The following is a 14,542-nucleotide window of genomic DNA, read 5'->3' on the forward strand; positions in this document are numbered from 1 at the left end:
CGGGCCTTTAAGGAAAATAAATGAAATGAAATGGCTCAGTTAGGCGAGAAAAGTCTTCAGACCGAAAAAAAGCAGACAAGACCGCGCGCAATAGCCACTCCCTTCTCGAGCAACAGCGAAGGGTTACCGTCCGCAATACCTTCGTATTCGTGAAACCAGTCGTGCCTCACTAACACCACCACACTGGACCGGGGTGGCAGCATTACGTCGTCTTCGACAATACGCAGAGCTTTGACTCCTAGGTCATCTGTGTCGCTATGTGCAACAGCTTGCTTTGTCGAAAATGTGACTCGCGCCTCGTGTAGGTCGATCACAGCACCGTTTGCCTGTTGAAAGTCGAGGCCCAGGATCAAATCTCCCGAACACTCGCGCAAGACGACGAATTTACCGAAGTAGACGAAACCGCGGATGCTGATTCGGGCTGTGCACCTTCCGGCCGGGCTAATGAGGTGACCTCCAGCTGTGCGAGTGCTAGGGCACAGCTATGGCGTCAAAACATTGCTCAAGTCCTGGGCGGGGGGCGGCTCCTCACCTAATAATCTGCACCAGTACCAAGGAAAGCCACAGCGTCAGCACCGTCAATTGTCACAAAAATCAGTGGTAGCACGTCGGATGCGGTCGCTACCCTGCTCCTGTGAGAAATCAGTGTTTCGGCGTATCGGCGGCGGAGGATCATCGGTTTTCCCGACAGCCGCGGCCTTGCCTCCGGAGACCGCTTTAATTAGTTTTCCCGACGGGGACTGGGAGAACGCCGCTCAGGATAGCCGGCATCTCGGCGAGGACTTGGGGAATGGTAACGCCGAGGAGACGGCGATCTAGAGTCATCACGATCGTATGTTCCGGCCCTCTGATGAGCCGACAGGTGAGCTTCGATTTCGAATGATTGTTCGTCGTTTTGTGGGCAAGGATCGTCGGGTGCGAAACCACGCAGGCCCACTCGGCGATATGGGGAGGTCCTGTAAAGATGACCCACCTCACCTCAGTGGTAGCAGAGGGGCCGCAGGTCTGGTGCACGCCACACCTCACATTTCTGTGGCCGCTGATAGGCTGGTCGAGCAGGCACCCGGGCAATACCAGACTGCTCCACTGCTTGAGTCGTGGTATGGACGGTATTGACGTCGTAGCCAGTTGCTTTCGCCCGGCAGAGGACAGTTGCATAGGTTGGTCTGACCTCATTCTGGTTAGGACCCTCAGGGAGTCGTTGCTGCGCTGCTAGGTGCACCTCGTCGCGGACGACTTCCGACAGCGATGTAATATAAGGCGCGCTGGAAGGCAGCTGGAGGGCTTGTAGTTCCTCCCTGACGATCGACCTGATTAGGTCACGTAATGCGGCCACATCGCTCTCTAGCGACACCTAAGAAACAGCGGGTCCAAGCGTGTTCTCATGCCGGTTGTATTGCCTGGCTCGTTGGAAGAGCGTTGTTTTCATGGTGGTCGCCTGAGTGAGAAATTCGGCAACAGTAGCCGATGGACTGCGCACAAGACCGGCAAAAAAGCTCCTGCTTGACCCCACGCATGAGGGGGCGAAGCTTCTTCTCCTCCGCCATGGAGGGGTCGGCACGCTTGAAGAGGCGAGTCATGTCCTCCACATACATGCGGACGCTTTCGTTGGTGCGCTGGTTGCGGGAGTGAAGCGCAGCTTCCGCTTTCTCCCGGCGATTTGCGTTGGGGAAAGTGGCTAAGAGATTTAGGCGAAATGTCTCCCAGGTGGACAGGTTGTTCTCGTGGTTCTCGAACCATGTCCTAGCGGAGCCTTCAAGCGCAAAAAACACGTTATGGAGCATACGGTCGTCGCTCCAGCCGTTGTAGCGGCCGACCCGCTCAAAGGTGTCCAGCCAGACCTCCGCATCTTCTTATACATCGCCGTGAAAAGATGGCGGTGTTCGCGGCGTGTGGTAGAGGATGGGCGCCGGGGACCTACTATCAGTGGCTATTTCCGGTGGAACCTTCGGTCGAGGCTGCGTCGGCCTTGTCGGGTTGGTAAGAGGTCCGAATTCAGGTGACTGGCCGCGGAGGCGGTGGCTAGGGCGCTGATGAACCGGTGTGAGCTCCGTGTTCTTATCTCGTAGGTGTACACCCAGCACCTCCACCAGATGTGTAACAGTTGTTACACAGAAACACCAACTGTGGCCGCTGAGCGAGGGCACCGAGAAAGCTGAACCAGCGAACGAGGGCACTAGGAAAGGGCCTACTTTTTAGGTCGTCTACCTCATCCCATTGCGCTCCTTCTCTAATGCACGTGTCAATATATATATATATATATATATATATATATATATATATATATATTGACACGTGCATTTCGTTGGTGCGCTGTCTGTCTGTCTGTCTGTCTTCAGGTGATCACCTGAAGATCAGCGGACTGCTTCTGCCTTTGCTCCCCTATCGCGGCGATGTCATGTTGCACAGTTATTTAAGAATATTATTATTCTATACTACACTATTATATTATATTATGTATATATATATATATATATATATATCACCTGAAGACAGACAGACAGACAGACGGACGGACGGACGGACGGACGGACGGACGGACGGACGGACGGACGGACGGGCAGACAGACAGACAGACAGACAGACAGACAGACAGACAGACAGACAGACAGACAGACAGACAGACAGACAGACAGACAGACAGACAGACAGACAGACAGACAGACAGACAGAGACAGACAGACAGACAGACGGACGGACGGACGGACGGACGGCTGACAGACAGACAGACAGACAGACAGACAGACAGACAGACAGACAGACAGACAGACAGACAGACAGACAGACAGACAGACAGACAGACAGACAGACAGACAGACAGACAGACAGACAGACAGACAGACAGACAGACAGACAGACAGACAGACAGACAGACAGACAGACAGACAGACAGACAGACAGACAGACAGACAGACGAACAAGTGGGCGGGTGGGCGGGCAGGCAGGCAGGTAGGCAGGTTTTCAGAGCATGAAACAATTAAACAAATTGGAGCTCAGAATTATCTCAAATAAATTTGCTTGCGTCTACAGGACTGAAGTACCTAACTTCATCCATATATTTTCGTACAAGAGGTTGACTCGAAGTCTAAGATTCAATAAGACTAGCTGAGGTAATGGCAAACTTGAGACTCGTGAGACTCGCGACTAAATTCTTTGAAATATTTTCGAAATTGCTTCGATTTCTCTAAAGCTCTCTCCATCTTTATTATGACTTACGTATTTTACAGTCGTTATCATACTGTTTAGTTTCGAGTGCTGCATATAGTTAATTAAATTATGGTAACAACGTAAAATATCCTCAGGGCCCAAGTGAGGCGTTCCGCATAATGCCAGCGAGATATAATTGTTTCCTCTGAGCGCATTTGCTGTCACTGTGTAACCGTACCTAGGAGGGTTGAAGGTTACTATGCTGGTAAAACAGATGATACACAAAGACAATGTACAGCGTTGGACATAAGTAAAATAGGTGAACGTCAAGTGTCAGTGAATATATTTTGAAAGGAAAGTTTCAATACCCCATGTAAAGCAAGATCACCGTGCCGGACGCATTGCATGGCTGCGCTGACGCACAGTCTTCTTCTTCTGCCCTTCTGTCCTTTTTATTGGCGGTCTTCCCATTCTTATTGCTTCCCATATGTCTTTTCTTCTTGGCGCTTCCGAATCTTTCTGCTCCATTTGATCAGCTTCTTCTATAATAAAAAAAAAAACTTTACCACCTGTAACTATTTGAAACGCAGATTTCGCTTACAAGCTAACTTTAATAAAACTAAACCGTGAGAAATTATTTCGCGGCCGACTATCTCATAAAGGCTAAACGTGTGTTCTTATTATACGTTTTTCAGGGCACTAACAAGTGCGAAGAAAGTTGGTGACAACATAAGGAAATATATTAATGAAGAAATGCACAGAAATGGTTTGAACAAGAGTGACTTTGAAGGCATCGCAATTGTCAATACACCTCCACCTACTAGCCCAGAAACATATCTATTTGAAGAGGTAAGATCTGCGATTGATAGGCTCTTCTGTTAACTTCTTTGTGCTATATAAGCCTTTTGAAACATGTTGGCTAGTTAGTGCTATTTTGGTAAGTGTTTTGTATGCCTTGAGAGTTGGAAATTTTATTTCAGAACGCGTCTATGATATTATAATTTATACCAAACTCAGGCTCCCAAATTATTCCATCTGAGGTTACCGCCATTCTACTCGTCAGCTCGTAATTCCGCTGCACTCCTATGCTGCCCGCGTTGTCTCACCAGCCCGCATATCTCTTCGCACTCTTCATCCTTTTTTAAGTGCCTCGACCATCTGCTTGTATACTGTTACTTTTGCAGCTTATTTTTTCTGCGCTCGACTACACACTAACTACCTACTCAAACAAATTGCTGCCATAATGTGCTTCGCGAACTTCGGCGATAGCCTTCGTAGTGATTGTTTACCTAGTTAAACACTTGCCGACCATTGTATATGTAAAACACACCTTATGCAGTACCTCCCATCGCACCTTTAACGAAAATAAATGAAATGGAATTGGATGAATTTAAAAACTGTAGCTGCGCAAAGCGCATGAGTGAGTAATCTCTAATAATAAATGGAGCTGGCATGAAGCCTAATGGAGTGAGAGGGTAGTAGGCTCAGGGACGTCACATTTTAGCATGAATGTCTTCCTCGTGTGCAATCTCCTAGAGTCAGGCTGCGTCGTCATTGAACGGTGTTTCCCAAGATCTGAATGTGGTGTTTTTCCAGAAGGTGTGTTTTTCTGATGTCATGTTAACCAGGGAAACATAAGATGTGTTGGACCGTTAGGCGGGCGTACATGTTGCATTTTCTGCATATAACTGCGATCATGTGTTCGCCATCGTATTCTTGCCGAAATTTTGGATCATTTAATAATAATAATCTTAATATAACTTATTAAAAGAGTTTTAAACAAGCAAAAAACCATGGGCTTGCCAAAGCTAGATTGGGCTTGAAGGGCAGGGAACAAAGACAGCGGTAACAAAATGACATATCGGGAACGCCACAGTATAGGCTGAATTATCAGGCAGGGACATACCAGAAAAGGAGTAACAGCATTGATGAGAGAAAAACAACAAACAAATCATATAACCTGCGCTAAAATGAAATGTGAGGTAGGATCGCGTCCGGTGTGTCTATCATCCGTTCAATCTCGAGTATGTGGTCATTATAGCCCTTTCTTCGGAGGAGAGCTCGCCGGCCGTAGTGTGCTTTACGGTGCTCTTCGTAGGTGTTTGTTCAGAAAAGGGCCATTAAATTTGCGTTTGCCGTTGTTATTGGCAGCCCATAACGGAGTATGCTATAACAGAAGGCATGTAAAATTATTTTACGACCTACAGTGGCATCCAATACTGTAACAGTCATTGCACAGAAGTACTGTACAGAAGAACTACTGCAGCAGATGAACGAGGGCACCAGGAACAGGCCCACATTTCTAGGTTTTCTTCCTCTATCGAATGCAGTCTTTGTTCTTCTACCTCTAACCAGCTGTGCTCTGGTGCATCACCCTGATGCGGTTTTATGTCAGATAGAGGAGCGACGAGAAAGCGTACAAAAGATACACCACGAGTCTGAAATATTGTAATGGACTGCATGCAGCCTGAAGTTGAGTCGAGAGGTCTCTCTTAGTAAGGCTCCATTCTGACAAAGTACACAATGTCGATGAGCTTTCTGTTGCGCGATGAACGGGCTGAGGAGGCTGGTGGAACCTAATTGGTACGTTACGTCACTGAGGCAGCAGACAAGGAAAGCGTCTAAGTAGGGGCGCAGTAATTTTTCACCCCTGGCGTATACGGGCGTCCACACCCTCACATAGTATCCTGGGGTGTAGGTAACAAAGCGGCGTCCTAGGATGTAGCGGTCAGCGTCGAGCTGCTGCTGAGGGCGCATTCGCTGTATGGCCAGTTCCCTCGCTTCTTCCGCTCGCCGAGCTTAAGTAGCCGCGTTGAAGTCAAGTTCACGCTCACTGTCAGGGTCAACGGGTAGCATAGCGTCCCTAAGCGTAGAAAGCTGGGCTAATTGGTTTTTAGTACAATTATGAGACATTCTTCCTGCGCACGAAATACACGAACGAAGGTACAAGAGAAAAAGTATTGTCTCTTCTACCTTCAACTGTGTGTTTTTCGTACGCCGGATATAACGTCTCACAATAGCATAGCGTTCAGCGGAGTTGTAACCTGGCTGCCGAATACTAATTCGAACGGAGTGAACAAAGCTGTATTACACGCTAATGTTGGGTATGTATTTGATCCCATCTTTGGCGCTCCACATCAACGTAGATGGAAAGCATGTCGGTAATGGTCCTGTTCAGGTGTTTCACCAAGCCATTTGTCTGAGGGTGGCAGGCCATTGTATATCTATGGCTGGTGTGAGTTAGCTTCAGCACAGCCTGAATGAAACGGGCCGCAAACGCAGCTTCACGGTCGGTAATGATAGCTGCAGGAGCGCCATGACGCGGAACGATGTTGTGCACAAAGAATTAGGTGGCGTCAGCAGCAGTACCAATGCAAGTGATGCGCTCACATTGTACCATGTCATGTACAATCCACCGTTTTTCAGTGAACAAGTTCAGAAAAGGGCCAAGGAGGTCCACGCCAAGTTGCTGGAAAAGTGTCGTTGGTATTGCTATGGGCTCCAGAAAGTCTGCTGGTTTCAAAAAAGGAGGCTTGTGCTCTTGTAAATCAAGGCATATTTTACCGTATTAACGCACTGATGGTAGTAATTAGGGCCTATACAATTGGTAGAACATTTTTTAGTGTGCGATTAACCCTCAAGTAACCGGCCCATGGTTCAGCATGAGAAGTAATCAAGGTTTCGGAGCGTACCTGGAGTTGTACAACAAGCACAGGCGTGTCTATTTTCCTGTCAAAGTTGCACTTTTAGAGGACTCCACGCCTCAGAATAAAGGACTGCAGCCCATGGCGAATCACATGCGGTACACTACCATTAAAACCCTCCACGTACTCAATAAGTGGAGCCATCTCAGTCGGTCCGTTGAAGCTGCGGCATACGGGAGACGCCAATGACGCTACAAAAATGACAATCTTCGGTGATATCTTGCGGAGCCAGTTCTACGGGCGCTCCTGATAAACAGTATTAACCTTGGTGCTACCGGCCCGACTTTTAGACGACCATTACGTCGTACTCCTTCAACCGGAGCCTCATCTGGCCAACCGGCCAGAAGGGTTCGCTTAACAAAACACATGTCTGGGCTAGTTGCTGAAGCATTATTTAGAAACAAGATCATCATCATCATCATCATCAGCCTGATTATACCCACTGTAGGGCGAAGGCCTCTCCCATATTTCTCCACTTAACCCAGTTCTGTGCTAGCTGCATCCACTTGACCCCTGCGAACTTCTCAATCTCGTCCGCCCACCTAACTTTCTGCCGCCCCCTGCTACGCTTTCCTTCCCTTGCAATCCAGTTTGTTACCCTCAGCGACCATCGGTTATCCCCTCTTCGCACTACATGTCCTGCCCATGTCCCTTTCTTTTTCTTAATTTCTACTAGAATGTCGGTAACTTGAGTTATTTCTCTGACCCACTCTGCACGCTTTCTATCTCTTAATGTTACCCCTACCATGTTTCGTTCCATAGCCCTCTGGGTTGTCCTCACCTTAAGTAGAACTCTCTTGGTTAGCCTCCACGTTTCAGCCCCACAGGTGAGTACAGGTTAAATGCAACTGTTGTATACTTTCCTCTTGAGCGCTACCGATGAGCTGCTAGTCATAATCTGCGAGTGCTTGCCAAATGCGTTCCATCCTAATCTTATTCTTCTGGTTATTTCTTTCTCATGCTCCGGATCTGCGGTTACTACCTGTCCTATGTAGACATATTCGCCTACTCCTTCCAGTGTTTCGCTACGTAACGTAAATTGCTGTTCCGTCCCGAGGCTGTTGAATATTACCTTAGTCTTCTGCATATTATTTTTAAGCCTACGTTTCTACTTTTCCTGTCTAGGTAATTAATCATTATTTGCAGTTCATCCCCCGAGTTACTTAGCAAGGCAAGGTCATCAGCAAATCGCAGTTTATTGAGGTATTCTCCATCTACCCTAATCCCTAATTGCTCCCATTCCAAGTATCTGAATACTTCCTCTAAACAAGCTGTGAATAGTACTGGGAAGATTGTGTCTCCTTGAATTTTGTTACTTTCTTTATGCAGAACTATGGTTGCTGTGCTGCCACTATATATATCTTCCAGCACTTTCACGTACGGTTCGTCTACCCCCTGATTTTGCAATGCCTGCATCACCGCCGAGGTTTCAACTGAGTCAAATGCTTTTTCGTAATCAATGAATGCTATGCATAAGGGCTGGTTATATTCCGAGCATTCTTCTATCACCTGATTGATGGTATGGATATGATCGATAGTAGAGTACCGTTTCCGAAACCCTGCTTGAACCTTTGCTTGATTGCAGTCTAAGGTTGTCCTGATTCTATTAGCGATTACCTTAGTAAATACATTATACGTAACAGACAGTAAGCTGATTGGTCTGTAATTTTTAAGGTCCTTAGAGTCCCCTTTCTTGTGAATGAGGATAATGTTTGCATTCTTCCATGGTTCCGGTACCGTCGATGACACCAGGCACTGCGTATACAGGATGGCCAGTTTTTCTAGCACGATATCCCCCCCGTCCTTCAGCAAATCTGTAGTTATCTGATCCTCTCCAGCTGATTTCCCCCTTTTCATAGTTTCTAGTGCTTTCTTGACCTCGTCCTTCGTCACAGGTGGAACGTCTGACTGTTTTTCCTTACCGCCAATTTCATTACGGTCCTGACTACTTTGGCTACTGTAGAGATCTGTATAGAACTCTTCGGCTACTTTGACTATCTGTTCCATATTAGTGATGACGTTGCCCGCCTTGTCCCTTATCGCATACATCTGGTTTTTGCCTATGCCCAATTTCTTCTTTACCGTTTTAAGGCTTCCCCCATTCTTTGCAGCATGCCCAATTTTCTCTATGTTATATTTCCTTATATCGGTCACCTTGCGCTTATTGATTAGCTTTTATATCTCGGCCAGTTCGATCTGATCTGTTGAATTGGAAGCTTTCATACTCTGCCGTTTCTTAATCAAATCTTTCGTCTCCTTAGACAGCTTACCGGTATCCTCTCTAACTATCCTACCGCCTATTACTACCGCGCACTCAGTAATGATATCTCTGAAATTATTGTTCCTTGCATCTAGGATAATGCCGCCATCCTCAGTTAGAGCTGAATACCTATTCTGTAGCGAGATCCTGAACTCTTCTGCCCTCCCCCTCACCGCTAATTCGTTGATGGGTTTTTTTCTTACTAATCTGTTGCGCTCCTTCTTCAGATTTAGGCTAATTTGGGACCTCACCATCCTGGGGTCACTGCATCGCACTTTCCCGATTACCTCTACATCTTGCATAATGGCGGCGGTTGAGCACATTCGGCGGGGATGCAGGCGGCGGGGATGCAGGCAGGGATGCAGGCATTGCGAAATCAGGCGGTAGACGAGCCGTACGTGAAAGTGCTGGAAGATATATATAGTGGCTGTACAGCAACCATAGTTCTGCATAAAGAAAGTAACAAAATTCCCATAAAGTAAGGTGTTAGGCAAGGAGACACAATCTCCCCAGTACTATTCACAGCTTGTTTAGAGGAAGTATTCAGAGACTTGGAATGGGAGCAGTTAGGGATAAGAGTAGATGGAGAATACCTCAGTAATCTGCGATTTGCTGATGACATTGCCTTGCTAAGCAACTCGGGGATGAACTGCAAATGATGATTGATGACCTGGACAGAAAAAGTAGAAAGGTAGGCTTGAAAATCAATATGCAGAAGACTAAGGTAATATTCAACAGCCTCGGGAAGGAACAGCAGTTTACATTAGGTAGCGAAATACTGGAAGTAGTAGGCGAATATGTCTACTTACGGCAGATAGTAACCGCAGATCCGGACCATGAAAAGGAAATAACAAGAAGAATAAGATTGGGATGGAACACATTTGGCAAGCACTCGAAGATTATGACTAGCAGCTTACCGGTATCGTTCAAGAGGAAAGTATACAACAGTTGCATCTTGCCTGTACTCACCTATGGGGCTGAAACGTGGAGGCTAACCAAGAGAGTTCTACTTAAGTTGAGGACAACCCAGAGGGCTATGGAACGAAAAATGGTAGGGGTAACATTAAGAGATAGAAAGCGTGCAGAGTGGGTCAGAGAAATAACTCAAGTTACCGACATTCTAGTGGAAATTAAGAAGAAGAAATGGACATGGGCAGGACATGTAGTGCGAAGAGAGGATAACCGATGGTCGCTGAGGGTAAGAAACTGGATTCCAAGGGAAGGAAAGCGTAGCAGGGGGCGGCAGAAAGTTATGTGGGCGGATGAGATTAAGAAGTTCGCAGGGGTCAAGTGGATGCAGCTAGCACAGAACCGGGTTAAGTGGAGAGATATGGGAGAGGCCTTCGCCCTGCAGTGGGTATAATCAGGCTGATGATGATGATGATGATGAGCAGATTATGATATCGATTTCATTTTTAGTCTCTCCGTTAGAACTTTTCCATGGCCATTTCCGGTTCTTCCGTTTGCTGAAGAAGGTATTCATGATTCGTAAGTTACTGCGCTCTGCAAACTCAACTAGTAACTCCCCCCGGCTATTCCTAGGACCAATGCCATAGTCACCTACTGCCTTGTCTCCTGCCCGTCTTTTCCCTACTTTGGCATTGATGTCGCCCATTAGTACAATATACTGCGTCTTTACTTTTCGCATTGCCGATTCTGCATCTTCATAGAAGCTTTCAACTGCATGGTCATCATAACTACTTGTAGGTGCATAGGCCTGTACAACCTTCAGTTTATACCGCTTATTAAGCCTAAACACGATGCCTGCAACCCTCTCATTAATACTATAGAATTCATCTATATCACCCGCTATATACTTATTGACAAGGAAAATACTCCTAGTTGTCGCCTATCTGGTAAACCTCGATAACACAGTACATGCCCATCCTTCAGTACAGTATATGCCTCACTCGGCCTCCTAACCTCACTAAGCCCTATGACATCCCATTTCATGCCCTCTAGTTCCTCTAACAGCACTGCTAAACTAGCTTCACTAGCTAGGGTTCTAGCATTAAACGTTGCCTGGGTCAGTTTCCAATGTTGGCCTGTCCAGCGGAGCCAGGCTTTCTTAGCACCCCCCGCTGCGTCACAGGTCTGACCGCCGCCGTGGTCAGTTGTTCCGCAGCCGCTGGTGACTGAGGGTCGGGGTTTTATGCAGCTTGTCATACGGGGTTGCGGCCAATTACTGCACCAGGGTGGCCAACTCCTCTTCTGGTGAGGGAGTGCGTTGCCGGAGGTGTTCACCGGCATCAGGTCGCACCCCAAACCTGTTTATGCAATTCCATCGACACGCGGATTTTTTTTTTTGTTTTTTTTTTTTCATCCGGTGGAGATTTGCGCGGCACCCGGATTTGAACCCCGGTCCTCTTGCATGCCAGGCGGATGTTCTACCGCTACGCCAGCGCTGACAGAAACAAGATGTTCAGCGTTAAATAAAAATATTAGTTATTTAGTACTTATTCCTGTGTCCATGTGTTTTACTTAGTGCTGAATAGTTTCTATGTTGATCCGGAGCTTCCGGTCGTGCAAGCTGGGTATCGCAAGGGCAGAGGAACTAGAGACCAGATTGCCAACCTTCGCTGGACCATGGAAAAAGCAAGAGAGTTCCAGAAACCCATCTACTTCTGCTTTATTGATTACGCGAAAGCGTTTGACTGCGTAGATCACAGCAGATTGTGGCAAGCTCTCCAAGAGATCGGAGTTCCAATTCACCTCCTCTGTCTCCTCAGGAACCTGTATGAAGGGCAAGAGGCCACATTCAGAACGGGGCATGGTCTTACTGATTGGTTTCCGATTGGGAAAAGAGTGAGACAAGGCTGCATATGGACCTATATGTTGAGTACATCATTGGAAAGGCCGGTCTGGACGAGTCTTCAGCTGGAGTGAAGATTGCTGGGAAACGTATCAACAACCTTAGATATGCGGATGATACATTAATGGCAGAAAGTGAAGCGGAACTCAAGAGACTTCTGATGCACGTACAAGAAGAGAGTGAGACGTTTGGGCTTAAACTGAACATTAAAAAGACCAAGATCATGGCGTCTTGCCCTATCAAGTCCTGGAGCATCAATGGACAAGAAGTGGAAGCTGTGTCAGAATTTCTCTTCTTGGGCTCCAAGATTACCCCGGAAGGAGACTGCAGCCATGAAATTAGGAGAAGCCTGCTTCTGGGAAAGAGAGGAATGGTTTGTCTTTGCCGCCTAGTAAAGAGCAGAGACATTAGTCTGCCAACCAAGATCCGTATAACTCGTGCTATGGTCTTTCCAGTTGTGATGTATGGATGCGAGAGTTGGACTGTGAAGAAGGCTGACCGCCGAAGAATTGATGCGTTTGAATTGTGGTGCTGGCGGAGACTCTTCAGAGTTCCTTGGACGGCCAGAAGATCAAATCAGTCGATATTGTCAACCATAAACCCTGACTGCTCATTGGAGGGTCAAATTCTAGTTAAAGCTCAGCTACTTTGGTCATCTGATGAGAAGAGAGGAGTCGCTGGAGAAAGGTTTGATGTCGGGAAACGTTGAGGGTCACCGGAGAAGGGGTAGGCAGCGAACGCGATGGTTAGATGGCATCCTCGAGGCGCTGCAGATGAAGTTATGTGATGTTAGTAAGCTAGTTAGAGACCGGAAAGCGTGGCGTGATATGGTCCATAGGGTCACGAAGAGTCGGACACGAATGAACGACTGAACTGAACTAATAGTTTCTAAACCAGAAGGGTCTTTAAAGGTAAGTTTGAACGTTTTTCGCCAAAAATGAGTTATGTGCGGTATTTTACAGTTCTTTGTTTACTGAACACACCTATTATACTTAAATGTGGCAGAAAGAAGTGCAAACGGCAGTTTTTACATGAAAACGAGCACCAGCGGGACCGCCCTCCAAGCAAACGCCGCTGCTGTCCGTAATTGACCGAGCCAATTGTGACGTCAAGCTCGGGTATGCCATTCCGGCACCGGCGGTGTTCCTGCATGCGCGTCGCTTCAGGGGACTTGATAGTTCGATTTAAAATGTTTATTAGAACAATGTAAAATACCTCGAACACTTACGGTAAGCGTTCGAGCAACCAGCAGTTCGAAAAAAAAAAAAGAAACGGCGCTAGCATAAATAAAAAAACCCTTCGTGTACGTCGAAATCGAATGCAAAGTCAGCACATTCACGCGAGTCGAAAAGGGCAAGAGCTGGCCCGCTTTAAGAACTGCGCTCTAGAACTAAAGCTTGTTTCAGAACAAATAAAAGGAATAGGCGTTCTATATGACGCAATCCTAGTCTACAGCTCGTTTATACAACCTTCGAGTATCGCCCAACGGCGCAACAACAAACGCACGCGTACTGCAGCTGCAGCTGCCCGTCCTATATATCTTTCAGTTTCGGCGCTGTTCAACGCAATGCCGAAAATGGTCCGGCTTCATCCGCAGGATGCAATCAGACATGGTCGCAGCGCCTGCAGCGCCGGATGAAGCGAGCTTACCGGAACGCAGCGACCGCCGCGGACGGGTGCTCTGGACGAGCGCACTCCCTGGTCGCCGCTAGGAATATATATTGTTTCGCATCGGCACCACAGCAGACGACGCTTGGAAATTGAGCAGTGCTGTAGTAAACAGGCTAATCGTAGAACTGTCTATAGTAAATCACCTTGTCTCACAATGAAATAAAATATCATTTATCATGGCGCCGCCTCAGAAGATGAGTTAATATATACGTACACGAAGATTGGATGAGCAGCGACGGCACCGGCGAATGCCGCTACACAGCTGTGAAGAGAAACTTGCTTGTATCGCAGTTATCCTACTAGCATCTCGGTACGGGTCAGCGAGCCTCAATAAGGGTTAATTTTTTACATTCCGCCGTTCATGTTTTTATTATTTAAGACAGCACTAAATTTGAGCACGCTTTCCTGACGCTAACCCAAGGGAACCACGGACAGCTTGCGGAAGGCACGGCCGGCGGGGCATGTGGAGGCACTGCTGAGTTCGGAGGATGTTTCAGTTCGCTATTGCCGCGGAACGGCACTCCAGGCACTGCGTTATAAATGACTATTGCAAATGGAGCTTCGATCTACCGATCATATGCATTTCGTTTCCTCTACCTAATTGGTAATTGTTGACGTCGCCGAGAACGGCGGCGAGCTTTGTAACAACAGCGAACAGCGAATCGTGTTTTGAGTTTGGTATCCTCGGTTAAGCTTAACAACGGTGATGCCAGCCGTGCAACAGCGGTATTAACGTAATTATGTGCGGGAACAATTACAGAACGGCCGCGGACTTCAGTTGGGCTGATTTAATTGGAATCCCAATTGAGCACAATCGCTGGCAAGAATCGATTATCGTTATCGGCATGCATATCATAAGTGAAAAATACAGCTGATCCCAAAGGAAAAATTTTCTTTTTTCCTTTTCATGACAGAGGCCCGCAGCACCGAAACTTTCGTATCCTCTGG

General features: G+C 47.2%; 1 long non-coding RNA gene across 1 annotated transcript in view; it reads left to right on the top strand.

Moving 5' to 3' along the window:
• Positions 1 to 14,542, top strand: part of LOC146187830 (uncharacterized) — a 53,290-nt gene that overhangs the window by 10,249 nt on the left and 28,499 nt on the right. Inside the window, exon 2 of the long non-coding RNA XR_014707154.1 lies at positions 3,843 to 3,996. This is a non-coding gene — a long non-coding RNA (uncharacterized LOC146187830). The remainder of the gene's footprint in view (positions 1 to 3,842; positions 3,997 to 14,542) is intronic.

The sequence above is a fragment of the Amblyomma maculatum genome, chromosome 5 (genome assembly GCF_055883805.1).
Source record: "Amblyomma maculatum isolate TAMU_Amacu chromosome 5, ASM5588380v1, whole genome shotgun sequence".
NCBI classification, from domain to species: domain Eukaryota; kingdom Metazoa; phylum Arthropoda; class Arachnida; order Ixodida; family Ixodidae; genus Amblyomma; species Amblyomma maculatum.